Below are 10,160 nucleotides of genomic sequence, written 5' to 3'. Positions count from 1 at the left end.
GGGGTGAGGGCCTCTCACAGGCTGGCCAGCAGCATTCTGGCCTCTCTTGACTATGCAGCCAGCACGTCACTAGGTATTAATGCCCACTCAGCCACTATCCTGTGGGATCCTCACCCTAGCTATGCCAGGAAGGCCCAGCAGTGGGATCGGAACTCTGGGTGGGGAGAGGGCTTCTTTTGGAGGCCATGGGTAGAAGGAGCCCTGGCCCTAAAGTTAGGGTTCAAGTTCTGCTCTGCCTTTGACTTTCTGGGTGACCTTGGGCAAATTCCTGTATGTCTCTGCGCCAGTCTCCCCTTCTATATACACTGAGGAGGTCAAAAGAGATGACCTCTAAGATACCTTTCAACTTAAAAAGGAGATCTTTCTATTAGTGTTCTGAGAGATAGCACAGAGACAGAAGCCACTCCATGGCAAAATGACAGACACTGTAGTGATTCACACCTCCCCAGGTTTGTTCTGAGAATGGGTTGTCATAGATGGGGCTGAGGCTCAGTACAATTCCAGCAATTTGGGCAGAAAGATCTGGAGACAGCCATGTACTGGCCAGGGTAGCAACATGTGGCACGCCACCAAGCTTAGGAAGTGGACCTCGGAACGCCGCTGACATGACACTATCAGTGTCACTCAAGGTGGGTAGGGAGGGCGAGAGCTCAGATGTGAGATCCTAGAGGTGGCCACCCTCAGGCCTGGATATGCATTTGAGTGCATGTGAATATGTACATGTGGGTGAGTGAGCGAGTATGCCTGTGAATGTGTGCCTGCGTGTGAACGTATGCCAGTGCATGCATATGAGAATGTGTGTGGCATATAAATGAATGAATGAATGACTTAAAATATGTATGTGTGTACTGAAGACAAAGCATTTCATTTAGCTTCGCTGTTTCAGGCAAACCAAGACCTAGTGTTTCTTTGTTTTCACTTAGCTGCGTGCATGCATACATGGGAATACACTGTGCACACACATGGGCACACACTGTTTACACACATGCAGAGATTCAAGGATTTGGTTTCAAAAAACGTCCCCAGCTAATGCACCCCTATCTCATTCCTGTGATCAACTCTAGTCTTAAACCCCATCTACAGCTATGCCATCCTGAACATGCCCGATCTCGTCTGATCTCGGAAGCTAAGCAGGGTCGGGCCTGGTTAGTACTTGGATGGGAGACCACCTAGGAATACCGGGTGCTGTAGGCATTAAAAAAAAATCTATTCCTAAACCCCTTTCTTCAGAAGTCTTTTTCAAACTTTAATGTTCAACAGTACCACATGGGATCTTGCTAAAATGTAGATTCTGATTCAGCAGGTCTGAGTGTGACCGAAGGGCAACTCTGACAAGACACCAGGTGTCTGGTTTGAGCAACAGAGCCTGGTGGGGTCATTCGATTCAACTTCATGGGTTTTAGGGCCTGCCTTTGGCCTTTCCTAGAGCAGTAGACCTCAACTCCATTCAGGGATGGAGTGTCTGGACATCATTGTCCCCTTTGTAGTTCACTGGGAAATCTCAACACACAAGTTCATCATGCAGATGAGAACCAGAAACAGTTTACCTGTAGGAAACAAGGCTCTGTTCTATATATGCAAAATATGGTAAAAACCATATGCTCATGGAAAAGGTGTTGAACTTGCAATTTTATTTTGTTTTCTATTAATATTCATTTCACCATTTGCCATTTGTTCACTTATTTTTTTTAAAATCTCTACTCAAAAGTAGACAAGCAGCTGCTAAGAAAAATGTATTAAAAATTTTACTTCAGAAAATTCTCTCCATAAACTTAATGTCATTATCATTATTTGGAAATTGAGAAATGATTGGCACTATTGAGTGGGATGACCCCCTCCAACTCCCAAAGCACCAGGGTTGGAGAACTGTGTCCAACTGTCTCATTCTCTCTGTTTTTAGAAACAAGTTTAACCTGGTTCCCTTGTCCTTACTCACCAGGGGTACAAAGAAGGGTATATTAACAATAATAACAAATTCTGCTAGGTTTTTGGTCACCTCTCATATTCTCTCCAGGTTGTTCCCTGAGAGTGTTCCACATGTGTTCAAACAATAATATGTAAATGGTGTATAAACCTTAAGGACATATCTTTAAAAGTAGGAAGAGATGCCCTTCTTTCTCACTTGTTTGCTGGAATGCAGCTGTAATGGCTGGAGGTACAGCAGCCCTGTTGGACCATGAGCTGGCTTTGGGAAAGTATGGTGGAGTAACAACATGGAAGGAACATGAGTCCATGATGCTGTGATATGCCATGACAGCCCAGTATTTCCTATTACTGGACTTCTCAGAAATAAGAAAAAGAACTTTGATCACATTTAAGACTCTATTACTTAGGGTTTTATTATTTACGTCAAAAGCTGAATGCTACCTCAACTAATAATGATGCTAAAACAGAGCTGCATTCTCCTCAGTCCTCCTGGCCAGAGCCTTGCTGTGTCCAGGCTGAAGTGAGGACAATGTGTTCCTCCCCAACTTGCTGCCCACTGTTTTACTTAGGCTCCAAAGTAAAAAGGTCCCCAATTTCCCAGTGCAGTCCTTTTTTTCTTCCTTAGCAATGCATTATTCCAGGGCTCCTCTTACTTTAGCATACACACAAACCACAGGGAGCTTATTAAAATGCAGATTCTGATCCGGTAAGTCTGGAGGTAGGGCTGGAGAATCTGCATTTCTAACAAGTTTTCAGTTGGTGTTGCAGCTACTGGCCCAGGCCACAATTTGAGACTAATCTGTTGGAATGCTTAGCTGTGAGCTGCTTCCAGGCATGCCTGTTTATACAGTGCTTGGCACACAATAGATGCTCAGGGTATGTAGGATGACTGACTGAATAATAGGCAATTAGTATGCAAGATGAAAAGAAGTCCTTCAGAAAGAAAGCTGCCACTCTGTTTACTACGCACATCTCAAAATTTATTTTCACTGGAACCCCATTTTCAGAAATACCTATTAACATTCTCTAGAAATAGTGCTCTGAGAAACCCACTTTGGCAGAGTCTGATTTAGAGAGGAATCTTCCCTGACTCTGTAACTAGAGTGAGCCAACCTTCATATGGGAGTTTCAAATCCAGGACTCTATTTGGATGTCTGCTTCAGCAATTAGGAGAAATAGTTTCAACTCAGACTCCCTGTACCCCTGAGGGCCTGTAAACTCCTTGCGGGGACATATTTGAATATATTAAAATATAGGAGCTGGTGTCATTGCTAAGGTGTTCATTTTTCCTCTTCCCCTGGCAGCGCCCACCAGGTCTATGGCCCCCTCCGGGTAACAGGAGCCTGAGTTGTTTGCCAATTAGCATGTGCCTGTGGATTTGTTCAAATGTCTTTGTTTCCAGGCAAGGAGGAAGTGCTGGGGAGGAAACTGAAGGAGTTTGAAGCCGGTGAAAAGACCGAGTTCCCTGCAGGGAAAATGTTGACTAGCTGAAGCCCTAGAGCTTTTTCCTGGAAAAGAAGCCTCTTGGGCTCTGGAAGGCCGCCCTTTGCCAGCTTCAAGGGATTGGGGAAGCTGGGAGTTGGGGCTTTGTTATCCCTCTGTGGGAGCAGTTTCAGAGATGCAGGCCCTGCTGTCTGCTCAGGAGCCCCAAGAGTGGCCCGTAGCCCCGAAGGAGTCAAATTCATAGGATCAAGTATGAAGTCTCCAAGGGGTGCACCCCTTGAACTAGAATGTGGGCACCTAGCCCTTTTGTCTCTATTTGGGTCTTTACATCAACTCTGGATTAATATGGAAAATTCTACTTAACATTCTGTTACGTATGTTAAAAGATATGGCTTCTATGAAATAAAGGCAGAAAGCCATAAGGAGAAGAGGGACAGACATTCTTTTAAAAGCCACAAAATGAGATTAAAAAAAAAAATGAATGAAAAGAGAATAAATGAGAAAAGGAAACACTGTAAGAGAAGCTAAAAATGTAATCACAGAATTAAAACTCACAATTAATCCCTTGGTGAGATTAAGGAGCAGAATCGATGCTGTAAAATATTAAATCCGTTCTGTAAGAAGTCAAGGTTGATAAATCTCATCGAAAATATGGGGGAAAAGATAAAGACATAGAAATGACAAGAGGAGAGTTTATATGTATGGAGCCCAGAGAATAAAGAAGCACCAAGCAGACTCTCGATGCCTCTGAGGGTGAGACTGGAGAGAAGCAATCATCCAAGAGATAAGAGAACAGGCTGCAAGTCCTGAGAGTGCAGCTCGAAAGAGATCAATATGCGCCAGGCGAAAATCACTGAAAATGGACTTACACCTAGACATCTCACGAAAATGTTTGAAGAATCAGGATTTTTAAAATCCTGCAAGCGTATACCCAGAATAAAGAGGAAACCTACCAAAAAAGAAATCAGACTGGCTTCTGTGGGGAGTCACTTATGGACATGTGAAAACGTATAACAAGGAACAAGGATATCTCTGTACTTGGCAACAATGTAAGAAGTTGAGATTGTAAAGCGCTGGGAAAAACCGGGAGGTAACTGTTCACATAGCAATCGCTGCACATTCCTTGCAACAGTTTAGCAAAGAGTTCTGAGTCGTGAGAATCTCATTGTTCTACTAGATATAGTAATCTGGCTAACCTTGATTCTTGACTACTGTCTTTCTTATTGTAATGTTATAAATAGTGTGTTCTAAATAAACTCGGGGACACAGACACAGACACAGACACAGACACAGCTTGATTCTGTGATCCCTCCTGCAATTCTGTCTGTCTTCTTTCTTTTCCTCAGTCCATGCTCCCCCTTTCAGGTACCCTCAATTACTTCGTCGGCTGGCTCCGACAGGCTTCAAACTCTTGTTGCCCTCAATTCCGATGGAGAACGTCTACAGTCTTCAGAAATATAAAGAAAAAGGTTGGGATCCAATTATTTGATGCCTCGCTGAGGTACATTTAATGTTTGAAGTCTCAAGAAAGATATCCTCAACTATGCAAGAGTTTAAAACACATGCCACCCTGTTCCTTTTTGAATAAGGGACTTGGAAAAGTGTTCAAGATGGTCATCAAGCGATGAAGCAAATTTAAGAGTGGGGAAGCTGTGGTACAAAGGGATGGGGGAAGTGCCTATTGAACAGAGAAAAATCTAAGAAGTTGTCAAAGTGGTACAAAACTTGATGAAAAGTTAAAAATATTCTCGAAGAGGTGAAGAGGATTCGGGAAGTTTACTCTTGACTGATACAGTTTGTCCCGCCTTATCCATGGTTTTGCTTTCTGCCGTTTCAATGATGCACGGTCAACCACAATCTGAAAGTATTAAATGGAATATTCCAGAAATAAACTATTCCTAAGCTTTAAGTCTTGTGATGAAATCTCTTGCTGTCCTGCCCAGACATGAATCATCCCCTTGTCCAGCTGTACCTACATACAGTACAGTAAGATATTTTGAGAGAGACCACATTCACATAACTCTTAATACGGTATATTATTATAGTTCTATTTTATTATTAGTTAATTTTGTTAATCTCTTACTGTGCCTAATTTACAAATTAAGCTTTATCATAGATGTGTATCAGAACAAACATCATACATGAAGGGTTCAGTACTGCGTGGTTTCTGGAGTCCACTGAGGGTCTTAGAACATATTCCCCTGGGATAAGGGGATCCCCACTGTACTTCATTTCTTCCACACTTCTCTTGAGGGTGGTGGGCAGGCCAAATGTGGTTCCGTGGATTGGGGGGACATCTCTAAAGACTCCCACGTCCAGACTCGGGGTATGTGTTGCCTTGTTTCCAGTGGGATATGGCTCATTTTGGAGTATTTCATTCATTTCCCCTTGAGGTAATTGGTGGACTAGAGATCTATAACTTTTTCCAGAATTTCTTGCTGCCCTGTTGAAGATTGTCTTTACAATCTTTACAAACTCTACAGACAGGTTTCCTCCCAAGGTCACCATCACCCTGTTCTTGCCAAAGGACATCTGCTATTTCCAGGTATTCTGGACATCCTCAGCCTGCTGGTCATGGAGAGGATCAAAAAGCATTTGTAAGTGTCTGCACATTTCTGAAGTTCTGTGGGTTCTGAGTTCTAAACTTTTCTTGACAGTCTTGCATAAGAAATGTTCTTGACACTTGGGCATGGTGCTGCTCATGCTATAACTATATCTGAAGTTTTAAACTGGTAATAGATTTGCTTGGATTTTTTAATAACTGAAAGCGATCAGAAAGCCATGTGATCTGTTCAAAGGTTGTTATGGAGCAGGAAGGAAAGATTTGACAGAATCTGTTTGAAGATAAGAAGTTGGACAAAAAAAACTATTTTATGTTTATGCCCTGCTGACTTCAGACTGCTCAGTAAACTGGTAACACGCTTCAGAACATAGAGGCAGAAATTCCAGATAAAATTGTGGTCAAGCCAGTACTATGTTAAAAGAATAATACATTTGACCAAATTGGTTTTATTTCAGGTATGTAAAGATGACTCAGATTAGAAAATGCATTACTGCAGTTTATCACAGCAACAGGGCAAAAAAAAAAAAATTGGCAGGTGTTCAGGAACCTGTTCACACAAGGTATTTTTATTCTCCTAGCACAGGTGTCAAACAGAAGTCAATAGGACAAAGGCGATGTCTGATGAGGGTGACTATTTAGGCTGCTTTGATAGACTTATCCTCAAAGAAGCCATTTGATTTTGGGGTGGTGACAAATGTGCTTCATGTGACTGAAAAGCCATGTTTCATCATTCTGTGAGAGCAGAGGAAGTTCAGCCACAGGTGAACGATTTCTCGAGTGTGGAAGAGACTCCCGAAGTTCAAGGTGACAAGACTTACATCTGAGAAACTCTTCAGGCTCCATCTGGAATTCTCAGTGGGGTTTCTCAAGGTGCTTTGAAAACCAGAAAAGGGAAACTGCTAAGCATTAGAACAGCAAAAATCTTGTCCAGTGTAGGGGAGGCCAGAGATTTGCAGGGCACCAGGACAAAGATTGGATGTGACTTCTAAACATCAACAAGGACCACAGACGCTTTTGCTGTTTGATTCTTAAGCAGGGTCTTGATCATGTATTATTTTTAAATGGTTCTATAGAGTTATAAGTTACATACAATATCACACCAATTTTCAGCATATAATTCAGTGGGTTTTGACATATTTTAAGTTGTATAATCGCCACCTCATCCAAGGTATAAAACTTTCCCGTCACCCTAGAAGTTTCCTTGTGTTTCTTTATAGTCAGTTTCCTTTAAACACCCACAGGCAACCACTGATCTGCCTTCTAGACGCGCCTACTGAAGGTCTCTGGGGCCCCTTCTGTTCCTCTCCCTCATCTTTGACATTCTATACTGCGGATTCTAGCTGCCTCTTCTGCTTTGAACTCTGCTCTGTCTCTTAGCTCAGTAGGTCTGCTGGGCTTGGTATGGGTCCCCTTCCCTGTGCTGTGGCCTGGGAGCTCCCTCCAGGCAGTCTTTTGAGACAGCCATAGGCCTCACCTGCGGTATTTCCCATAATCAGTCCTGTACTGTAGGTCCAATATCTGTAAGATAGATTTTACTTCTTTTGTTTGGTTTTTAATTGTTTATGCTAGGAGGGCAATTTCTGTAGCAATTAGTTCTTCCCAAGTAGAAGTGGGGATGCTCTGACTCATAATTTGCCTGATGATCTCATGTTACCTGGAGTCACCAGAAAAAAGTGTAGGTACATTCAGACTGGTGGCCACTCCCTTGATGCAGGTGTACAGTTTCAGCTAAAATAAAACTATTGTGCTTCCAGTTTGGAACCCACTGCCTCCTCAAGGCATGAAGATATATACAGATACCTTTTAATAATAATTTATTTTGAAATAATTTCAAATCCAATGAAAAGTTGCAGGACCAGTAGTAGAAAGAACTCCTATTGTTGTCGACTGTCCCAGAAAAGTCTCTGTTCCCTGTCTGGTCCAGGATCCAGTTCAGCTTGACACATTGCATACAATAATCATATCTCTTTAGTCTCCCTCATTCCGGAGCAGTCTCCTGTCATCTTTCCTGTTCACGCATGTCCCTGGCAGTTTTAAAGGAGACAGGCCTTTCATTCTGGGGCCAGTTCCGCGGTCTGGATCTATCCTGGTGTCCAGACTCAGGCTACACTTTCTTGGCAGGAATTACATAAAAACAATGCTTTTTCTGTGCACGGTATCAGGGAGCACATGATGTCAGTCCCTGGTACCACCGTTGACTTAATTTTAATCACCTGGTTGCATTGCTGTCTGCCAACTTTTTTCACTGTAAAGGCACCATTTCCCCCTTTGTAACTTGTGGGGACATCTTCTAAGACTATGCCGCTATCCACAGGCATCCTTTTGAGGGAGCAAAATCTTTATGATTTAACTTGGTGCTAAAGGATAATAACAATATAACAAGAGATATCTTCTAATGACCATTTATAATGTGCCCTGGCACCACACTAAGCACTTTACATATCTTAATTTAATCCTCAAATGCTATGCCTTAGGCACCATTATTATTCTCTTTTAAAGATGAGGAAACTGAGTATCTGTGGTGAATGGTTTTGAGGCAGGACACATTAGGTGCCACCTATTCAGTCTCCCTGAGTAGAAAAAATTTTTTTCCACTTAGTGCAAAAAAATTATAAAAGATATTAGGCAAGGAAGAGTTAAAAGCACCAAACAGAAGTGCTTTGAATTTTTCCCGTGCAGCTCAAATGATTCCGTTTCTGGCAACTAATGACTCAAAGGTTCCATTTGATGCGTTAATAGATAATACACCTTAAAAATCTGCAACCATTTTAAGATTGGGTCAAAGACACTTACTTAAAGCCACCAAAGTTGTCAAAAATAAACCCCACTAAACCTCATTATTTCTCCCCATGTTAGGTCAGGTCATGAAAGGAAAATGAAAGGTAATTACTAATAATGTCACCTCAGTCAAAGCCATTTGGAAATGTGCCAGTACAGGGACCAATCCAAAGGAGACCTAGAATACGATCTCTATGTATAAAGAAAAAACTCACCACAGGCATTATTAAAATATGAGAATTGATGGAACAATTTTTATACTGGTCAAAAATTATGAGACTAAAATGTTTTCAAATACCCTCAAGAAAGAGACTGTAATTGTCTCATGTATTAATTATAAATTAAGCACTGTCTGTCAGTCTCCGTTTCAATTCTTAATGAGTATTTTTATCTGAGTTCATTTTTATTAAGTCTCCCTTGGGAGAAGTATGGTGGATTTACAGATATTTTACTAGGGCCCATTTATTATGGGCCATTTGCTGTGGTCATAAATTTTGTGGCTGAATGACAGTGAGTGAGGAGGGAATAGAGCAAGAAGTGGATTGAGCCTGAGAAATAGAATGGGATTAACGATGGGCTTGCACAGAAAACAAACAGCTCAAAATGACCTGAAAAAAGTACCAAATTAAAATGTCCTTTAACGAAAATAACCACATCAAAATGGACTGCTTCACTCATATGCCTGTCACAACATTTGCCGCAGTTCAAAGGATGTGTGGCATTCGCAAACGTAACACAGAGTTTGGGCTCTTTTCAAAGACCCTAAAGGCCATGGTTTCAAATCCTGAGTTGTGAGGCCAGCATACTAAACCAAGATATTGGCCTAGTGAGTGAATCTAGCAGACTGCCTGGCATCCAATGCCCACTGAAGTGTTGGTATTCTCAATTCATCACTTTGGAAATAATGCTTCAGTGATAAATTTGTGTGTGTGTGTGCGTGTGTGTGCGCGTGGTTTGTTTGTGCACATGTGTGTAATAAAGGGAGGTAAAATGTTAATGAAATCTTTAAAAGGCAGTTACCTAGTAGTGGGGAGTGAGTACAGGAAATACCAGTGTCTTGTTGGCAATGTGATTTAGGAAGTCACAAGCCCTACATATCGAAGTTCATTATTTTGGTGGTTCAGAAATGTTTGGGAAAAGTGTGGCAGAAATGGATGAAATTTCTGTATTTTTATATAATATAAACCTGAGTTTTTTTCTGAGCTCATGGCTGCTCAGAAGGAAGACTAAGTTCCCACACTTCTAGTTACAACTGTGTCATAAAGCCCTGTGGGATGTGCCCAATGGGATGTAGGAGCAACCTGTGGATTGTGCCCTTAAAGGGAAGGAGCATGTTCTCTCTGCCCCTGTCTCTCTGCCGCTTCCAGCTGGCAGAATTGTAGGCACATGGCGAGACATTTTGAACCAGGAGGATGAGAGAACCCCAGAATGTCAGAGCGACCAGAAGGAA

At 42.0% G+C, this 10,160-nt stretch overlaps 1 non-coding gene across 1 annotated transcript; it reads left to right on the top strand.

The window, feature by feature from the left end:
- The first annotated feature begins 1,075 nt into the window (after positions 1-1,075).
- On the top strand, positions 1,076-1,194 carry LOC120598370 (5S ribosomal RNA). Its single transcript, XR_005651586.1, has one exon. It is a non-coding gene; the product is annotated as a 5S ribosomal RNA (ribosomal RNA).
- Positions 1,195-10,160: the final 8,966 nt, after the last annotated feature.

This window comes from Pteropus medius, unplaced genomic scaffold (genome assembly GCF_902729225.1).
Source record: "Pteropus medius unplaced genomic scaffold, Ma_sr-lr_union100, whole genome shotgun sequence".
Taxonomy (NCBI): Eukaryota; Metazoa; Chordata; class Mammalia; order Chiroptera; family Pteropodidae; genus Pteropus; species Pteropus medius.
Note: the sequence above shows the minus strand (reverse complement) of the source record. Positions and strands in the feature narration are given on the sequence as shown.